The 21,739-nt window shown below is 50.4% G+C and overlaps 1 protein-coding gene across 4 annotated transcripts in view; it reads right to left on the bottom strand.

The window, feature by feature from the left end:
- Prkcd (protein kinase C, delta) overlaps window positions 1–445 on the bottom strand; it is a 31,062-nt gene extending 30,617 nt beyond the window's left edge. For 3 of the 4 annotated variants that reach the window (XM_006518695.2, XM_006518698.4, XM_006518697.4), the window contains exon 1: window positions 11–445. The gene's annotated coding sequence lies outside the window, so the exon portion shown is untranslated. The remainder of the gene's footprint in view (window positions 1–10) is intronic. The other variant, NM_011103.3, reaches the window with a different exon arrangement.
- Window positions 446–21,739: the final 21,294 nt, after the last annotated feature.

Below are 21,739 nucleotides of genomic sequence, written 5' to 3' on the forward strand. Positions count from 1 at the left end.
TCTCACTCACCTCCCGACGCAGGGCCAGGCGCCAGGGGTCCCGGCGAGCCGGGGTCCGTCTCGTGGCGCGGCTCTCCCGGATGCGCGTGGACGGGGAGGTAGGCACAAGTCTGATCCGGACGGGTCCGGAGGCCAGTGGGGACCTCCCGGGTCCCGGCTCGAAGGGTAGATGTCCACGGGCCGCTCGCGGGATCCCCGCGGCCGCCGCCTCCTGCTCTGGCGCCGCGGCACACGGAAGTGCAAAGGGGAGGGGCTGCGCGACCTCACCCAGGTGCCGGCCCCGGTCCCGCCCCCACTCAGGACCCGCCCCACGGGCGCCCGCCCCTTCGAAGCTCCGCCCACGTGAGCTGGGGGTCCAGCGCGTCTCAGCCTCTTTGAGTTGCAAGTCCTTGGGTCCCCAGATCTGTTAGCCGTCTCTGGCTCTTGTGGCGCCTCGCCTGCCAGTGGCACGCAGGCCATCCCATCTCAGGGGACTAATTTATAGAGGAGGACTCCGAGGCCAAGTTGGGGGGTGGGGTTGAGCACTGCACACACAATGGAGCCCAGGAGGCACCGACGGGGCTTCCCCAACTACTTGCGCCCACACCCGGGACTCCCCACTGGCCAGCTGGCCCGCCTTGCCTGGCCTCATTCCTCTTCCTGCTGGCTTGAGCAGAGCCACGCCGCCAGGCCTGCCGGTTCCAGTCCTGCCCGAGAGAAGGAGCTGGGAGGTCTCCAGGGCGAGAGGTTCTAGCCAGTTTGTCTCAGCACTGCTCCTCAGACAATTGTGGGAATTGCCTCTGCCCCCATCTCACTGTCTTTCCTGAGCCCACGGTTCAGAGCTCCCCTTGCTCAGTCAAGCTCATAAGAGGGATTTGATTGTCAGCTGTAACTCATTCACTCATTAAGGGTCCCCTGGGCCCAAAGTCTGAGCACCAAATGGGAGCCAGGGACTCCATTTTTCTGTCCCCAAAGCCCAGAACACTAAGCTGTTACATTATACTTACCCAAAGAAATGACTTCCTGGGCTGGGCAGATGATCGTTTTTTCTAGCACGCAGAGAGCGCTGTGTTTGACCCCCACCACAGAGTAAACCACAGATGGAGGCTCAGAATAATACTCCAGTGCTCAGGGGGAGAAAGCAGGAGAATAGAGTGTGGACGCCAGCCTGTTCATGAGAGACCTTGTCTCAACAAAACCAAACAAACGAGAACTCTTCCTGGGAGGATACAAGAGGGTTCTAATAGCCCAAGATACCTAAGTTCCTTCTGGAAAACTACCTAGAAGGAATAGAAGTCTAGACAGCTCTTTGCCGACTGAGATCAAGAGAAGTGCTGCTGCAGGGGCTGGTGAGATGGCTCAGTGGGTAAGAGCACCCGACTGCTCTTCCGAAGGTCAGGAGTTCAAATCCCAGCAACCACATGGTGGCTCACAACCATCCTTAACGAGATCTGACTCCCTCTTCTGGAGTGTCTGAGGACAGCTACAGTGTACTTACATATAATAAATAAAAAAATAAAAAAAATAAAAAGAGAAGTGCTGCCCCACCCGTGGAGGCTTGAAACTTCCAGGGATGGGGGACCCTGGCAGAGATGTGGGGCTCCAAACCTTATTTTAAATGTACATTGGGGATTGAGCTAGAGAGAGGAAACCACAATGACTCGTCCCTTCTGTAGAAAGAGGAAGGCTGCTGCTTCCCTCTACCCTGAAAGAAAGAGGACCCAGTTTGAAAATTAGTATTTAAGTCCCCAGTCCTGATAACTGTCCCCACCCCATGACAGTGGATTCTTCCCACAAAGTTGACTGGGCAAATTGGATTCCTTCTGGAACCTTCTGCCTCACATCAGGCTTGTAAGCATGCTGTTTCCTGGGTCATTTCCTATTAACATTCCTCTACCTGTCTCTGCTGTGTCTCTTCCCATCTGTGACTCCCTGATGCTCTTCCCATCTATGCCCTTTCCATCAGCTAAGGGACCCTATTCTTTTTGTTGTTGTTGTTTTGTTTTGTTTTTTTGAGACAGGGTTTCTCTGTGTAGCCCTGGCTGTCCTGGAACCCACTCTGTAGATCAGGCTGGCCTCAAACTCAGAAATCTGCCTGCCTCTGCCTCCCGAATGCTGGGATTAAAGGTGTGCACCACCACGCCTGGCTTGGGACCCTATTCTTTTTTTTTTTTTTTTAATATTTATTTATTTATTATATGTAAGTACACTGTAGCTGTCTTCAGACACTCCAGAAGAGGGCGTCAGATCTTATTACAGATGGTTGTCAGCCACCATGTGGTTGCTGGGATTTGAACTCAGGACCTTAGGAAGAGCAGTCGGCACTCTTAACAGCTGAACCATCTCACCAGCCCCCGGGACCCTATTCTTTAGCTTACTTGGGAAAGCTAAACTCTTGAGCTGAAGGAAAGGGTGTGCGGGGGTGAGCTCAAGTGACCTTTGCCCACCTGGAGTTGGGTTTCACCCTATCTGGCTCCTCCTCCAGATCCGCAGCAGCCAACCTAGCCTCTCCCTCAACATCAACAAAGGACCTACCCTGTGCCAGGGACCACAGCGGGAGAGCCAGCCATTGGGGAGCTCTAGATTCAGCCACTAAACCTTTCTTCCCACATGCTGCCTTCTGCCTTGGGAAAAGGAGATGAAGAAGACTGGGTGGTTGGGGATGGGGTCTACCCAGTACTGGGCCTTGTCTTAGGTGCTAGATATGTGTCCTGCATATGATCTTCAAACCCAACTTTGGTGACTAGCAAGGGGAACTGTGATATAAGGAAATGTAGAGTAGCTAAGATGGCCATGTTCTGGCAAAGGCACAAGAGCAGTGCGTGGTGGGCTTCTCTCCAGAGACTGGCCTGGCCCAAGGAACTCAGAGAAGACAGGCTTGGGTAGAGGTCAGGGACTTCAGGCCCAGGTTGGTTAGGACCACTCATTATGGAGCTGGGTACAGCACTGGGTAGGCACTGGGTAGGCCTGAGCTGTCCCTAACTAACCTCATAAGGGCCTATCGAGGCCTCAAAGGAAACTGGCTGTATCATGTGCTGACTCTATGACCCTGACTGTATCATTGTGACCACGCCCTTTCCAGCTTAAGTCCTCACCTGTAAAAGTGGCTGCACAAGGAAAGAGAAACACAGACAAACACAGACAGACAGACAGACAGACACAGGGGAAGGAGAGAGCGAGAGCAAGAGAGAGAGAGAGAGAGAGAGAACACAGAGTTTGATCCAAGGTGGACCTCTGCTAAGGACGTGGTCTGTATGTTTGTATGTTTAGGATTACAGGAATGGTCATTATGCTAAGTCACAGGCTCTCAGCTTTGAAAGGGCACGGGATAGTCCTCAACACAGGGTATTGATCCTCTAGCAAGGCTGAGCATCCACACAGAAGTGATCCCCCTCTTCTCTTTCTCCTCCTCTCCTCCTCCAGGTTAGCATAAAGCCTAGCACAAGATGTGGGTGGAACCGAGCAGCAACCACTCTGGGCTGGTCCTCTGTGAGTTTCTGGAGGAATTGTCCAGAGGAGAGCGCGAAGACTTCTATCACTCTGGTATTATCCAAAGCCGTGAGCAAAACAGGGTCCTGAGACCTCTGAAGGAGAAGTCTGAGATCTAATCAGATAGCCTGAAAAGACCACCCATTGTTCCTGAGGCCCGCCTGCCCGCTGAAGACAGGACGGGCTCTCCCATTTGCTCTCTGCCAGCGGTCAGTTCTTGTGCTGTTTGTGTTTCTGTCTGTCTCACTACTTACTGTTCTAGCCCTGAAGCTCTAACTGTCAGGGCAGCCATCTCCTCCCCACCCAGAGGAGCCCTGTTCTGGTGAAGAGAGAATAGACTCACGATTCTGGGACAGGAAATACAGGCAGCAGGAGTAATATATTTGAGCCTGGCAGGGTTTCGTTGGGGGCAGTGAGGTGGGAAAGGGCACTTGGGGCATGCCTACAGGTCAGGTCATGAAGGCTGCCACAGAGGTTTCAGCCCCTGGCACCAGGTGGCAAGTAAAGTCAGGCTCTGGAGATTTTAAGGGTAGTACCACGTGGCAGGGAGATACTGAAAGGGCTAGGTTATTGTCCCATTCTGCCCTGGACCTGTGATCTGACTATGTGTAGGCTCCCTCCTCTGTGGAGTGAAGATGCTAATAACGACATCTTGTGGTTGAGATGGAGTTTCTGAGACCAGAGGAGCCAGCTCAAGCAGGGTAGGTTCCACCAGTTAACACAAAGTCAGCAAGGCTGGGCTAATCCTCTCTGAGATTCCTCTTAACCTCCGTTTGTTTAGTGAAACTTAAGGAATTCCTGGAGAGAAATGGGCAGCAGTTCTTAAGGACATCAGGGCATAGGGCATTCCTGTGGCTCTCTCATGGGCACAGCCCTGGACTGTCCCAGCCCAGCATTAACCTCTTAGCACAGTTCTGGCCAGGCTGTCTCCTGGGGGGGGGGGGGTTTCCTCTGTCCCAGGTCCTCACTGGAACCCGGGAATGGCAAGGAGGGGCAGTGGAGCTGAGGCTGGTTAGCAGTGACAGCTAGAGGCATGAAGGAAAAGTCCAGAACAACTCCATGTGCCTCTGCTGAGGCTCAGACTAGTGTGTCTATCCACATAGGGTGACGGCTGGGAGAGGGAGGCAGGGATGGCCTCACCAACTCCTCACTTGCTCTCCTGTGGATGCCTCTGTTCCTCTGCAGACAGCGGTTCATTGAAACTTCTACTGGAAACTGAGGAAAGGGATTGAAGTGGCCCTGAGACAAAACAAGGTTCTTGGAGGTGCCGAGGGCTATAGACAGGTACTCCAGGGACCCAAGCCACATAAGCCCTCAGTGGCAACAGCATTCCCTTACCTCTTCCCCCTCCCCCACCTTTCACCCTTCCACATCCAACCTCTACTGTACCACCACAACCACTCTTGCAGACAGTCCCCTAGTGCCACTGTCATTGTGCACTAGTGTGGACAGCTTGCAGCCTTGCCTGCCCTAGGGAAGAATTTCCCAGCAGGGAGTGGGAGGTGCCAGGCCTCCAAGTGATTCTGACCTGACTATAAAAGACCCAGCTCTATTCCTGGGTCATGTAACCGCCTAGAGGCTGCCAAGACACTGACACCTGTCCTGGCATTGCCTTGCTGGTGAGGACCCAAAGCTGGAGGTGGCAGATGGGTAGGGAGAGCCCTAGAAACCTAAAAGACATAAAGATCTGTTGGCCGTTTTGAGTCCTTTAAAGTAAAGGAAACAGCCCCACTTACAGAAGAAAGCAGAAGTGTTTTGTAACTGCACAGATCTCCACAGTCTGATCTGCCCACTCCTCTCCTCAGAAGGAAGTGGCTGCCCTTTACTCCTCCACACAGAATAGAGCAGCCTGGAGCTCGGGACCTCTTTACCCTTGAGACTGGGAAGTTGAGCTGGGACTTCTGACAGATTTTGCCTGGCATCCCCTGGCAGGGCTCTGCGCAGTGGCAATGGGTAGTGCCCAAGAGAAGTGGTTGGGCCAGTTGGACCAGCAGAGCCCAACCCAGCAAGTCAAGTCCTCCAGAGATCTGAGAGGCCCTGGGTTACTTTTACCAAGACCCTGCTCTCGCTCTCCACTCCCTAGTCTCAGCTCAGTTTGTGCTTTGCCCCTGGAATGGCTTCCATCCAGCTCTTAGTAGTCAACAAACCCCATCCCCACCCCACTCCCCACAACACTCCCCACCCCACAAATGGCTCTTCTGCAGAAAGTCTTTGCTTCTCATGTGCCCACCTGCACTACAGCCTGCCCAGGGCCTCTCCTAAAGCATAGCCCCTGGGCAGAGGCCCCAGGCAAGAAAAAAACCATTCTGTAGCCACCTCAGTGGCTGGCTATGTAACCTGGAGCAAGTGCCAGCCCTCTTCCAGCCTCATTTTCCTCAGCTGTAAGAGCTACACCCCCTGGGGCTGCCTTGAGACTAACTTAACAGAGAGCCCAGTCCCATGTCCAGCACTAGAACTAGGCAGCTAGGCCTATCCCTCCTTCTGTCCCACACCTCCCCATCTGCCAATCCTAGCAACTTGCAGTCGGTCGGCAGGGAGGAGCCTCCACAGTGCAAAATGAGTCCCATCCTCCAGCTGCTGCCCACCCAGCCTCAACCCACCACCTTCATAGGTCTGGGCCCAGCTTCTGCCCACAGCCTTTTGTGGGCACAGACTGTGGCCATCTTGGCCACAGTGGCTAGGCAGGCAGCCAGGCTGCTGAACAGGCTTGGACAGGAGGCATTGTAAGCCCTTAAGGTAAACAAAATAAAACAAAACAAAACAAACAAACAAAAAACCACAGTCAATACCCAGGCCAGCACCTCAGGATCTATGACCGCAGGGCAAATGGAAGAAGGGTATAATTTTTGGATATGGGGTAGAATTTGGGTCAAGGGCTGGAGTACAGAATCTAAGCTCTCAAGTAGGCCACATGTAGGCTAGAGACTCGGTTGGTTTCCGACACCCCTGACACCCCACCATACCAGGCTTCCTCAAGGTTGGCTTTGGAAATGGAACCCCAGTCACAGGTACCAGGCCCTGGACCACTGGAGTTTCCAGGTGCAGAAGAGATCTGGGACCCAGTTGAGAGCTCTGGGGGGGGGGGGGGGGAGAGTTAGTCTTTTAAATTTGTCCTCAGGTTTTATAACCTAGATGCTTGGGAAGTTCATGCTGACTAAGGTCTGTCCTAGCTCCCTCCAGTTCCCAGAGCAACCCTGCTGGCTTGGTGGAGTGGGAGGATGTTTCCCAGGGTGTGGACTGCTTCTGGCCAGGGTGGGGGAGGGGTGCTGTTTGAGGCCAGAAGTTGAGAGAACGTAGAGGCATGGGGGTGGGGGGGGGGGTCTGTGCTGGCCTCTAGGGGCTACCTAGGAGTGAATTCATGCCTGTGTACTGAGGGGCCAGCAGGGGTCTGTGTATGGGAGGGCTTGTAGGAAGAGAGATGGCGGGAGCACCCTCCTTTCCTCTTGTGTCTCAAACCCTTCCATTCCACACCATCCATACCAGACACTAGAGCACTCCAGAAGCCCCAGGAATGTTTTTCCCTTCCCCAGACATTCAAGAAGGCCAGTGTCAATCACGATCCCCGTGAGTGTGCCACACATTTGTGTGTGTGTGTGTCTGTGCCTGTGAGTGTGTGTGCATGTGTGTGTGTCTCTGTCTGTATGTCTGTCTCTGTGTGTATGTATCTGTGTGTGTCTCTGTGTATCTGTGTCTCTGTGTGTGTGTCTCTGTGTATGCCTGTGTGTGTGTGTCTCTCTCTCTCTCTGTGCCTGGTAGAGTAATACAGAATGACATGTCTTCCTGTAGTCTGAAGCCTTCTCCAATCCAGATGGCAGCCGTGGCAAGAGTTCCCAGGCCCTGGCCAGATAGCAATAGGCCTGCATTGATCAGTTGTTTGCCCTAGCCCCTATTCTCAACCTCAACCAGCACAACGGGCCCCACCCGAGCCAGCCTGCACTCACTATGGAAGCTTATACAAATCTTTACCACCCTCATACTTCAGTATCCCCAACCTGACTTCTCCATTCATTCATTCCTTGATTCTACCACCCTGCCCTGTGGCCATTTTGTGGTTCCCTCTATGCAAGACACAGCCTTCCTTGACCCTGACAATTTGTCACCTTCATGACAGCTATGTGGTCGTCTTAAAAAGCTTTCAGGGCTCACTTCTTGGTCCTGAGGCTGATCCTGAACCCCCTATAAAGAGGTCCAAAGTTCTGACCAGCCATCAGCCATGTGACCTAGTCTCTCCTTCCTCCCCTGTCAGCCTCCAAACTCCAGGAAGATGACTACACAGACCGCGCAATGCCTCATATCTGGGCTTTGCCTGTGATATAACACTTGGCTAAGCCTTCTCTGGGTTTAACTGGGCATTGGCTTAGAGACTTCCTCTGGGTTAAAGAAGGGAAAATGTCCGTTTGTCCATCCCTCGGCACAGTCCAAGGCCTTCTACTTATGTCCCTGTCAACATCCCTGACCAGCTGCCAAGCCTCAGCCTGTCGCTGCTACTCAATCCCAGGTTAACTGAGAAAGTGTGAACACAGGAAGACATGGTGGGAGGAGAGGGAAATGCCCAGAAAGTCTGGGGATGCATCCCACGAGCCACAAATCCTAGGTAGCCTAGAGGAGGAGGCTGGGTGGATATTAGAGGAGCAGTAGCTAGTGAATAATTAGAGCCGGTTGTTCAGCTGACAAGGCTGTAAAGGCCACACTTCCCAGCTATCAGACCAAAGACCTGCTGGGTTCAGACACAGTTGAGCCCAAGCTGTGTGTAGCCTTTCCTCCCAGCTCAGCGCACTCTTACTGTGTGACCTGAGGCAGGCAGCTCCTCCAGGATGAGAGGCCCAACTCCCAGTGGTCGTGAGGCAAGAGAGTGAGGGTGTGGAGGAGCAGGGCTACCACCGTCTCTTTCTTTTTCTTTTTCTTTCTCTTTCTCCTCCCTCTTCTGCCTGAGAAGCTGCCTGCAGATTCTCTCCCCTCTCAGCCCTCTTAGCCCCTGGCTCCCAGGCTCCCTGGGGGTGATCCAGACAGTGTCCTGAGCAGAGGGTACTGCCACTAGCTAGACAAAAGACCTAACTGCTCTCTAATTCATGACCTACCTCTGGTGCACATTAGGTATTACCACTCATCCCACAGAAGAAGAAACCAAGGCTTGGGTAAATCCTTGCCTCAGGCCACACAGGTTGTTACAGGGGACAAAGGCTGAAAGTCCAGCTTCTGTGTTTGTCTCTCCATTCCTTGGCCTGTTCCTCTGTCTGTATGCATCTTAGCTGGACTCTCCGTGATGCAATATTTTCCAGGGTATCCCTCATTCCTTCCCATGCCCCACTGCCTAATCTTCCTGAAGGAAGACAATATGCCTGCCCCAACCTTACAGGTTTTATTGAAGGGAAGTAGGTAGTCAAGGCCAGGCATCTCCTAGGACTGTGGGGTATTAGTCTTAATGGCTCAGCTATGTGACCTTGGACAAGTCACCTTCTCTCTCTGGCTTGAACTTCCTTATCTGTAGTGTGTGTGTGTGTGTGTGGGGGGCTATTAGTAGTCCCTTCCCCCCATAAGACCCTGGAACTCAGACAAGAGAAGGGTTTAGCCCAGTGCCTACATCAGAGTACATGTGTCATCGATCACTGAGGGCTCTGTTATTGTGCTTTTGTATAATATACTGTCTGTATAGTTTGTATAGCTGGCAGGCTCTGTGGAAGATAACCTGGCACCAGCCAGGATAACCTGGAAGGAGTCCCTGGTGGCAGAGGTGGGTGAGGAGGCACTCCAGGTGGGAGAAACAGCCCAGGCTGAGTTACAAGAACAGTGCAGCCGCTGTAGAAAGGCCTGCTCTGGAGAGCAGGGGAAAGGTTGGAGTAGATTGAGGGCCTCTGCATGGGCTTCACCGCTGTGGTCACCCATGAGAGCACCCTCAGTGGCCTAGAATACCATGCAGAGGCCTGGGCATGGATTGAAGAGATTGAGAAATGAAACTACAGAAAAGGGGTTTTCCAGGCAGAAGCTGAACGAAGGAAGGGCCAGCCCAACACTTGTGAGCACACACACACAAGGGCCCCTCAACTGAGGGAGTGGTGTCAGCCCGGCCTCTGTAACTGATGTTCCCAAGGCCACCAGAGCTGGGACCAGAGTGCCCAGCTTCCGTAGGCAAAGCCCGTGTGCCATGAAAGACTAGAAACAGAGCCAACTCCTCCACCTGCCTATATGTCCCACTGCCCTCGCCCAAGGAAGCGCCGAGGCTGATTACAGCCCCGTTCCAGGAGCACACAAGAGTGAGTCCAAGGAGCCTTTTCCAGTCTTTGCCCTTCTGACCTTTGCTCAGAGAGCTGAGCTGACTCAGGCCTTAAGGATGAGCGGCTGGGAATCTGCCAAGGAGACCCACCGGTGACTCATGGTTAAGAGTATCAGTGTGCGTGGAATTCCAGGGCTGCCTTGGAGACCCTTCCTTTCTTTCACCATCAGGTCTGTCCTTTCTCTGTATTTTCTATTCTTTCTTTTCTCCCCCTACCCGCTTCTCTTTACCACTGAGCTATATATATTCAGGCTGCTACAATTCCAAAACTGAGCTTGTGTGTCTCTGGGTTCCCAGGTGCCAATGTCCTGGCAGTTGCCTCTGTTCCCTCCCCAGCTGTAGCCCCCACCCCACACCTGAGTGCCATGTCCTCTCCTGATCACTTCCCACTGCTACCACTCACTCATCTGTCTCTCACTCTATATAGGCAGAGAACGCAAGCAAGCTCTCCAGACTGCCTGTCAGCTTTCCATGGTGGCATCGGTAACATTTGTCAACATGCTTGTTGTTTCTCCGGCATGATGTGTGTCTGTGTAGAAAGGACCAGGGAGCGTCTTATCCATGGAAGTTAAAATGGATGGGGTTAGTCTGCATCTCTGTAGTTCTCTGCAGGGAGGTGTGCAGGAAGACCCCAGCCTCCTCGACCCAGAGACATCAGAGCTCTGCCAAGGGTTCAGAGGCTGCAAACAGGTAAGTACTCAAGCAGTTGGGGGAGCAACAAGAAGCCAGTTTGTGCTAAGGTCTGTGAATGTCCAAAACCACATAGATACACACACTGGGTACTTGTCCTTCTGGAAGCGGACTCCTGGGCTTCCTTCCTGCCTCACTGCTTCTGGATGAAGCATGTAAGGTTACAAATCGCCGTCTCTTTCTTCCTTGGCATAATGGATGGGTAAGAGGGTGCACGTGTTCATGCATTCATAGCGGCAGGGAGAGTTGGGGATAGCAATTCGAGAGAGCCAGAGAAAGGCTGGGTACAATCATGCCAGGTCATGGCCTTCAGGAATGCCCTTGGGGTGCTTCATGTCACTCCAGTGAAACTTGTGCCAACCAGATGTCATGCACAGCTATAATCCTAGTACTCCGGAGGCCGAGGCAAGAAAAGAATCCTCAGCTTAAGATCATCCTGAGTTACATAGTAAGTATTAGAGCAGCCAGGGCTAGTGAGACCCTGTCGGCCAATACCTGTGCATTTGAGGGAAGAAGGAAAAGGGACAGCCAGGATAGAGAGCCTCACTCACTGTCCCTTCTTCCCTGGCTCTATCAGCCTGCTTTGTGTTGAGTCCTCCGGGTTTTGGAGTGCTTCTTAGTGGATTTTCAGGCTTCCTTGGGCTCTCCAAAGAGGACCCTAGCCCTGAAAAAAAAAAAAAAGGGCAAACAGGTCTCTATGCAGATTATGGCTTTGTAAGCCTTGAATCTTGCACTCAGAGGTCAGCCTCCTTGGAAGGGTACTTCCCTCCCTCCCCCACCCAAATCAACCTTTGTTCCCATTTGGGAGCAGTAACTGGTATAAGGCTGCCCTGGGGCATCCAAATAAAACCTGAAAAATGCTGGCCCCGCCCAGTAGTGCAGAACTCTACTGAAAGGTAATTATAGGCCCTGGGATGGTGAGCTCTACCCACAGTTCAGCGCTTACTGGGCCCTGGGCCAAGGGCTGTATGGAGCTCTCCCCACCCTGTTCCATTCTGTTCTAGGCCTTTAGGATTCAAGCCTCCAAAGTCCTCAGCTTTGATGCCTTCTATCAGTCCATATGCCCCCTGATCTTATCAGGGATCCCCTGGGGGTCTGGAGGAACTCTAGACTCTGAAGAAGGTGTGAAGAATTTGAGTTTCAAATCCCTATTAAAAACAGTAATTCCAGCTTCCACAGAGTGCCCAGTACAGGACAAGCTCTAGCCTAACCCCTGCCATTGAGATGTCATTCACCCACAACTGGCCCACAAAACCCTTATGTCGTCAGTACTGTTGTTATAGGAGAGACGGAGATCCAGGAAGTCTAAATAACACACCCATTGTCACACAGCTGAGAGGCAGTCAGAGTGGGCCTCACATCCCAACCTGTGCTGAGTTTCAGACCAGGGTTCCCAGCCACTGGGCTAGCTTGACCCTGTGCCACAGGACCAGAAGTGAGCAGGCAACTGTGCAGGATGGAGTAAGACAGTGAGTGGCCCAACAGTGTCCACAGCTGAGGGGAGAGATGGCATTTTTACCCTAGAGGAGTACACCTTTCCGGTTATGGCCTGAGGGGGTATCGTGAGTTAGTGTCTGGAGGAGGTGACAGAGAGGTAGAGACAATGGTGGCTACTTGTTTTGCTTCCGTATTGCCTGCCCTCTCAGCCATACCACCTCTCTTTAACTGCCCAGGGTTCAGGAGGCTCCCACATGTTTGTCTCCTGCAAGAGTGTATATCCAGGATGCTTTTGTGATAGGATGCCTGGGTCTGATAGGTACAGAGGCTTAGGCCCTACCTCCTCTGGCACAGGACCTACTCTCTGGACCTCTGCCATGATTTATCTCTGGAATTTGCCTTGAAATACTCCTGGTCCCCACTGATGAGCAAGGACCAAGCGGTGACTGCCCTTGTCCCTGGGCTCAGGATGTCGGTGCAAGCTGCTAGAAAATTCTTATGAGCATCTATTAATAACTGACTCCTTGCTGTGTGACATTGACTTCCATTCTCTTATTCCTGATTCCCTTCCCGGCTCTTAGTAATGCTATAGTAAAAAAGACCCTGTGTTCATACTTCTCTCTGCACTAAGTGGTATCTCCAAATGACCTCTGCACTGACCTTGTTACTAATAAACAAGGGACACAGAACTCTTACTGAGCACCTACTATGTGCTGACCGCTGCTGAGTGAAGGGAGGGAGAAAGGAGTATAAATGTCTAGGTGGCTACCATGCTGATTGATCATTGCATTTCATGCCAATCCTTCAGGAATACAGCTCACCATCCTTCTTGCATAGCTCCATATGCCACTGGTAGCCAGGTAGAGTTCTCGTGAAAGTAGGGACCTATTTACCCTCCTCCCTTCTGCACCCCACCTCCTACCAAGAATTGAGGCCAGACTCCAGCCAGGGCTTCTTGTGTAATGCTGTCCTTGTCCTGTGCCACCTCACAGTGTCCGTGCCCTGATTTCTGTCCTCATTCTCACTGCCTGACCCAGGATGGGGAAAGGCGGGCAGGATCATCTGTCTTCCTGTCTCAGGTTCCTGTAAGGCTATGAAGCCTAGTCGGGGACATGGCCCCAGAGTGGCACAGTAAGTACCTTTAGACAACTGTGTCAGAACATTTTCATGGCCCTGTCTTCAGCCCTGGCCCTCAGCTGATGTAAGTCTTCACAAAGCTGCTTTGGAGCCTAAAGATTGCAGAGTTGTGGTCCAGCCTCCGGAACACTACAGCTCACTCTGCTCGCTCCCAGGAAAAGACTAGAGCTGCCTTCTCCCTTGCCTGATTCAGCCATTCAAACATGTGGATCAGAACTCACTGTTTACTTGAGCCTGGAGGTAGGGAAACAGGGAGAAGAGGGGGCGGGGGGTGCTGGAGAAGTGGCTCAGGGGTTAAGAGCAGTGACTGCTCTTCTGAAGGTCCTGAGTTCAAATCCCAGCAATCACATGGTGGCTCACAACCATCCATAAGGAGATCTAACTCGGGCTGGTGAGATGGCTCAGTGGTTAAGAGCACTGGCTGCTCTTCCAGAGGTCCTGAGTTCAATTCCCAGCAACCACATGGTGGCTCACAGCCATCTGTAATAAGACCTGATGTCCTCTTCTGGTGTGTCTGAAAACAGCTACAGTGGACTCAAATAAATAAATAATATAAATAAATCTTTAAGGGAAAAAAGAAAAGCAGATAAGTGATCAGGAATGACATCTTTCCAGTCAGGAAATGACTGTATAGAGTGAGCAGAGCCCAGGTGAGGCATCCCAGGGCTCATGAGACAATGTGTTCCCAGCCAGGAAATCCAAGAAAGCTTTCTGAAGGAATGGCTCCTAAAAGATAAAGGAGAGAAAGTGTGGTCCAGGCTTGAGCAAAGGGGAAGCTGTGACTGTGGTGGATATCAGTGGTTCTCAACCTTCCTAACGCTGCAATCCTCTAATACAGTTCCTTATGTTGTGGTGACCTCCAAACCATACAATTATTTCATTGATACTTTATAACTGTAATTTTGCTACTGTTACAAATTGTAATGTAAATATTTGATATGCAGTATATCTGATATGTGACCCACAGGTTGAAAACTGCTGGTGTATATGAAGGAGCTCAGCCCCATGCACAGCAATTGTTTAAAACAAAACAAAACAAACAAAAAAAACCAACCAACCAACCAAACAAACAAACAAAAAACTACAGATCAGGCCTGGCACAGTGGCCCAAACTTATAATCTCAGCACTCAGGAGTCTGAGACAGAAAGATTGCTACAAGTTTAAGGTCAGCCTTGGCTTCAGAGTGATGCCCTATCTCAAAGAACATAAACAAACCAACCAACAAACAAACAAGCAAACAAATAATCCAAAGCAGGAACCCAGACAGACTGTCCTGGATGTGGGACAGACAAACTGGGTCGGGCGTAGCCAGTGAGCTGCATTATTTACTGCCCTGGCTATAAAATATTTACATGGCTTCCTGATCATTTATGGTATTTGCTTTCCTCCCTTTGGGCTCCTGGCAGGTAAGTGGTGAGCCCTGCAGTTCACCCATGGGAGGGGACCCAGGGCACTGGCAGAGGGAGCACCTCTGTACCAGCACATCAGAAGTCCCCACCCAAGGGACTCCAGGGAAAGCCAGGAATCTAAGAGTGCAAGGTAAACACAGAGAAAGGTCCGGCTGTGGGAAGAAGCCTGTTCCAGGGCAAAGCAGGAATGGGACCCCAGCACCTCCTGGCCACGTGGTCCTAGACAGCCTGCTGGACGCCTCTCATTCCTGTTCTTCATGGTAAAAATAGGGCTAGCAATTGTATGGTAGTTTGTTTTGTTTTGGTGTGTGTGTGTGTGTGTGTGTGTGTGTGTGTGTGTGTGTGTGTGTAGGTCAGAGACTGATGTTAAGTGTCTTCCTTAGTTGCTTTCCACCTTAGTTTTTAAGACAGGATGTCTCACTGAATCTTATTGGCTCTGCTATCTAGCCAATGAGATCCCAGGATCCATGTAAGTCCCCTATCCTCCAACACTGGGGTTACAATTGCATCCGGCTTTTCCTAGGGATCCTGTGGACCCAGACTCAGGTTCTTAGCAAACAATTTACCTGAGTTATTTATGAAGTCATTCAACAGGTCACTCATGCCCTCAGATAATCTTAAGATCTTCTAACATACCAGTAGCCCTCAGCCATGGTACACCAGGGGAAGACAGGAATCTAAGGGTACAAAGGGCAGCACAGGCCAGGAGGTGCCTCTTAGTTCTCTGAGAGGTGAGGGCTTTTCAATCTAGGCAATAGTGGAGTTTGGCACAGCTGAAATAGAAGATTCCAGGAAGTGGGGACACAGGCTCTTGGCTCACAGGCTTATGAGACCAGGGGTAAACTGAGCCCAAGACTTGAGCATAGGATGCTCATATGATCCAGCATAGGATGGCAGGATGCAGAAGAGTGCAGAGATGATGAGGTCTGCAGATTCTTGAAAGTAGCTTCCAGTTCTGGATGTAGACAAGGAGTTGGCTCACACAGCCAGGGATTTTTCCCCCAAGGCATTCTTGGACCATCTCATCAGCGTCTCCACTGAGAACGCTAAGGCCAGAGACCAGAGGGATCATAAGGCCATGTAGATAGAATTGGGACCAGAAATCATGTGAATTTCCCCCTAGCTCTAACTGTCCTTGATCTACGATTTGTAGTTAGAAGACCCCCAGCAATCATCCGGTCCTGTTCCCCAGCATGGTACCAAGAAGGGGAATGTACCCACCCCAAGCCTGTTTGCCTCAAATCTTTCTTCTCCTCCTCCTGCTTTGAGCTTTGTTTATGGTGGAGGCACCCAGCCTCTACACCCGTGTGCCAGCAGAACAGAAGCCATTCATCTCATACAGAGTTATTGAATGAAGGGGACCTGGGGTCCAAACAGCAGAAGAATGGAGACACTCTATAAAATGGAAAGGCCCAGAAGGACGCTGCCACCCAGGCTGACAGGAACAGAGGAGGAGCAGGCACTGTGTGGAGTTACACTGGAGGTCTGCAAAAGCAACCTAGGGGATTTTTTTCTTTTTTCTTTTTTGCCTTGTTTCACAACAGCAGTTTTGGCAGGAACTTCCCACATTGAGGGCTCACTTCCGTTCCTTGGCTGCAGTTCTGCAGGTGCAACTGTCTGGAAAGCCCACTGCTTCCTCTGAAGGGTTGCTGGAGAAACTAGGGCCTGTGTCACTGCCCCTCTGCCCTGTTGTGCCCAAGGAGAGAGCTGGGTCTGATCAACTCCAACACCAGGAACTCAAGGGTATGGCTGAAGACAAGAAATCAGTCCTCTGAGTAACACCCTGAATCCCAGGAAATTGAAATCTCTACCCTATGTCTGAAGTCCAACACCAGCCATTCAGTGTTTGTTTGTTTGTTTGTTTGTTTGTTTTCTTTTGGGGTCCTGCTGTATAACCCGGCTGGTTTTGAACTCACCGCTCTTCTTCAACTTTCCAGAGTAGGATCATCAGTGTGCACCACCAAACCCACTCCACGCAGTCTTGAGGTCAACCTTCAGCCATCCAATGGACCCACAGGTCTTTACTAAGACTCTACAGTGCCAGGCACTGCATTCTTATCTTAGTGTTACTTGACTCCAATCCTGTAAGGTGAATACTATTATATAAATAAGTCCATTTTGTACATAGGAAGCTTTGAGGCCCTACCTATACAGCCCAGTTACAATAGGATGGAGCTGAGCAACTTTATATTTCTTCTCTCAGAGCTCTAAGGCACAGGCATGGAGAGAGTCCTTGGTATCACCTGTGTCAACATCTATGATTTCAAGTGTTTAAGAATGACCTCAACGATCAGGCATTTTCTGTTTTAGCATCACTGAAGCAGAATTTGAGTCCTGCCCAAGTCAAGGCTGGCAATGGAAATGTGATACATTTTGAAGCTTAAATGAAGACAACTGGGCTGAGCTCTTGGCCATTTGGGAGTCATAGGGGACAGTCAAGCTCTGGGGTCAGGCCACTTGATCCCTTTCTATAATCGCATAACCTTAAGCTAACTGTTTTACCTCTTAAGCGGTAAGAGGAGATCCCAAGCCAGACCTTGAAGGACTCTGGTGTGGACCGTGACTGGCATATAAAAGTCTAGATAGTCCTGGAGCATCATAGGTACACAAGGGCAATGATAATGACCATGGCTCATAAAAATCGAGTCGTGACTCAAGACTTCCTGGCAGGTCCTGAAGCCCAAGTTGGTGGAAGGACAAGAAGGGTGACTCCAAGGGGCTAGAGCAGCCATGAATACATGTGTTAGGGAGACATGAAGACCAGGCCGTAGTGACTGGAGGACTGGCTCAGGGGTGTATGTGACTGACTACACTGCTCCTTCTTAAGAGCGTGACCAGGCACACATGGCTATCTTCTATGCAAGGTGTGTTGAGGAGATTAAATGTAGTCACCTTTCAGAGTACCTGATATGTACCTGAGACAAGCTAACCAAATGTCAGGGAGTATAGGGAGTATGCCTATTTAATACCTGTGGTCTCCATGGTATTTGTGAGGGCTGGTCCAGAGACCAACCCCTGGAGTGATTCCTGGCTCTCAGCAAGCTCATTCACCTTATTCCTCAACTCTTGTGCTTTTCCTGAAGAAGAATCCCTCTAGTGCCCATAGGAAAGAGAACTTCTCCATCACTGAATAGGATTAGGGGTGTGGCCAAGGCTCCCTGACCTTTGGCCTTTTCAACTGGTTCCACTTTCTTCACTAGGTCAATCAGGATATGGGTCAGGACACCCAATGGTGTGGTTTTGGCTCCTGCCTTTTCTTAGCCTCATTGCCAATCTGCAGAGACTGTCTCTGAGCCCCCAGCTGAAGTAGGCCTCTGGATCCCGTTGCAGGGTCCCTTGACTTCAGGGCACTTATCTGAACCTGTAATTAGCGTATTGGCTTGTTATAGTTATTGGTTAATTGTCTGACTTCCAGCCCCTAGAGAAAGCCCCTTGCTTCCGTGTCCTTGGGTGTATCTTAGAGCAGTCGGCTTGGTGCTTATCACTAATGGGTACCAACAAATGCTTGCTGAATGAACACATGATAAACAGGGAGGCAAAGGTTCACATTGGCGGGAGAAACAAGAACAGCAGGTAGGAATGCAGACAGCAGGATTCCAGGCCCAGCTCTACCTTCAATAGCTGTGGGACCTGGGGCCTTAGCCTCTCCGATGATAACATTAGGTCTTTGGGGATATGGGTTTCAAGACCTTCCAGACCCCAATATTCTGTGCCTCTGAGGAGCCTGTGCCAGACTGTAACTCTAGGAAGCCTTGTGGGCCACTGTGAAGCAGGAAGTTGCCATGACAAATGCAAACATATTTATTTAAAACTATTTTCTCAGAATGTTTGTGTCTGGGCCATGAATGACTAAGCCCAGAGAATTCTTTCTTCCCTTGGGGCAGCCTCCTATAGCATATGACTTGGAATGCACACACACACACACACACACACACACAGAGGCATATATACATGCTCATACAAATTCACACTTATTCCTATAGTCCTGGCGTACACTTGCATGCATATGTTCATATATCCATACCATACAACTCAAGTGAACACTCACAGAAAGATAATCATACATTTTCCCCATACTCAAAGCTCACTCATGCATCCTCACACATGTTCACAGACCCAAGAGCACAGAAATGCAATCACACATGTTTTCATATGTTTCCACTCCTTCGGATCATTATGTTCGTAGATACCAACAGCCCACATTGTCACACAAACTCAGGAACAAACACACAAACTCACCCTGAAAACATGCTGTTATACCTGTATGCATATACTCATGTGTATCCTTACGCACAAAACCCCACATATGTGCTCTCATGTATAATCACACACATTTTCATGCCTATGTGATCATACACCAGCTAGACCACTATACATATAGTTATGTCTACACATATGTGTACAGTGCTTTTATACTCTTGCATATGCCTACACTTTCACCTTCCACACCATGTTCACTTACGTGCTTGCATACACCTACAATACTACTCATGCAGTCACGCAGGCACATATACACCTTCACGCACAAACACATACACCCCTACATATAGTTATTATCACATAAGCTCAGGCATCCAGAAACACACAAACTCACTCAGTCACATACACATAATGCACAATTGTACACTCAGACACTCTCACACATGCATGTCCTCTGCTACTGCCTTGGCCTGAGCCCCTCCCATGGGCAGCTTGCCCCTGCTCGATTTTCCCTCAGGGTTCTCTTTGTTTTTCTTAGCTACGATGAGCATATTTGGAGAGGGATCTATTTTCACCCTATCTGGAAACATATTTCCCCTTGGCTATGAGCTTGGCAGATCAGTGAGGCGAGACCTAGTTGCCATGTTGTGGGCTAGGAGGGGAACCAAAGTCAGGACGGCTCCCTGGGGTGGTCTGGCAGCCTCAGCTGGCGCTGCTGCCTCTGATGACTTCTCAGGTCATCCTCACAGAAGCAACTATAGCTGAAGGAGATAGCCCTCCCTCTTTGCTGCTTCCATGCAACCTGGGTTGTTCCCGGTTTTGTTTGTTTTTGTTTGTTTGTTTGTTTTGTTTTTAATACGACATGGTAAATCTTCCGGTCCCTCTAAATTTTTAAAGGGTTAAAATACAAGTTCTATTTTTCTACTTCATAATCACTTCCTTTGCCCTAACATACATGAGGACCTCCTTTCAGCCTCATAAGCAATGGGCTGGTTATATATCCTACCAGTATTCTCCAGTTTCCCAGATTGAGGCTCAGAGAGATCAAGGGACATGCACCAGCCAGGGAAGTGTGGGGTCCTTCTGTCTTTCTAATCTCAGTCTCCAGCACGATGGATGATGTCTCCAGTTCTCACCCTGCATAGCTGCCTGGAGATGGCTAAGGGCTGTGTTGGTGATGGTGGATTTAAACTGTCTAAAGGGTGAATGCATGGACGATTCCTGCTGTGTTGCTTTCCTGGGTAGCTGCTGTACCCGATCAGCTTCTGGACGCCAGATATTGATCACAGCAGTGTTGGGTGTGGAGCAGCCAACCTCAGGGAGGGTGGATTGCATAGACAGAGCCTCTGAAACTTGAGCTCCTTGTGCAGCCTGCATATCATTCCCTATTGAAGAAATGTCCTTTCCCATGTGAGAGCCCAGGAAAGCAGAGCAGGGTAAGCATTCATGCAGCAAGCTTGTGTGTCCCTTCCCCCTACCTGGCATGTTAGGATGTAGTCATCCACTCGGTAAATGTTGACAAAAATCAGAAGAATTTAAATGTGGACTAAAGATTTAAATATACATGTATCCAAACAAGATATTCAAATGACCTTAAGGACCTAAGAAGTTATCCAACATCACTAGAGAAATGCAAATCAAAACCGTAATAAAATACCATTTCACACCCACAAGGATGTCTGTGACCCAAAGATGGAAAGTAGGGGACTGGGGAGAACTCAGCAGGGAAATCACTTGCCACTCAAGAATTTGGATTCCTAAACACACACACACACACACACACACACACACACACACACACACACACACACACAAAGCACCAGAACAAGTGGGCTGGTCGGAGTATATGAAATGGGGGACATCGCCTCAATACATAAGGTGAAGAGCAATGGAGGGAGGGAAAAAAACCACCATAGGCCTCCACATGCACTCAAACACTTGTATGTGCATCCACACACATGACTAGACACACACACACACACACACACACACACACACACAGAGAAGAGACAGAGACAGGGACAGGGTCAGGGACAGAGACAGAGACAGAGTATTGGCAAGGCTACAGAGAAACTGGAGACCTTGTGCATTGTGACTAGCAATTCAGAGCTGGATAGCCACTGTGGCAAACAGCCCAGCAGTCCTCAATGCTAACCTGAGTTGCCAGAAGACCCAGCTATCCCACTTCTAGAGAGGTGAACACAGACATCCACATAAAAAGCCTATACACAGAAATTCATAACACAACATTGTTCATCACAGTTAAAGAGTGGAAACAGCCCACATGTCCATCAACTATGACGCGGGACAGCCACACAACAATCACATGCTGGCAAAATGAGCTTGAGAAAGAATGAGAGGCAGGAAGAGAAGGAAGGGGGAAGGAAGGGAGGGAGGGAGGGAAGGAGGGAGGGAGGGAGGGAGGAGACAAAGTTCAGTTAAAGGAATTTTTATGGAGAAGTTCCCTAAGAGATCTGGGATAGAGGAGGAGCCTGAGAATCAACAGGTATGTCCTTAGCTGTGCCACACAGCATTGGGGATATGGATCCTGGGGAAGCTGCCTCTTGTGGCCAGGCAGGGACCCCAGTGGAGAGATAGGGACACCAATCCACCCACAAAATTTTCTACCAAAAATGTATCCTGCATACAGGAAATGCAAGGATGGCAGATGGAGCAGAGACTGAGGGAATGGCCAACCAATAACCAGCCCAACTTGAGACCCACCCCATGGGTAAGCACCAATTCCTGACATTGTTAATGACACTCTGTTGTGCTTGCATACAGGAGTCTAACATAGCTGTCCTCTGAGAGGGTCCACCCAGCAGCTCACTTAGATGCAGACACCCACAGTCAAACAGTGGATGACACTTGGGGACTCTTATGGAAGAAAAGGAGGAAGGATTGTGGTCCCTAAGGGGAGGGACCACAGGAAGACCAACAGAGTCAATTAACCTGGAACCTTGGGGCCCTCAGAGATTAAACCACCAAACAAACAACTACACAGGCAGAACCTAGGCCTCTCTGCATAGATGTAGCAGATGTGCAGCTTGGCCTTCATGCGGGCCCCGAACAGCTGGAGTGGGACTATCCCAGAAGCTGTTGTCTGTACATGGGATATGTTCTTCT

Source organism: Mus musculus, chromosome 14, assembly GCF_000001635.26.
Source record: "Mus musculus strain C57BL/6J chromosome 14, GRCm38.p6 C57BL/6J".
NCBI classification, from domain to species: domain Eukaryota; kingdom Metazoa; phylum Chordata; class Mammalia; order Rodentia; family Muridae; genus Mus; species Mus musculus.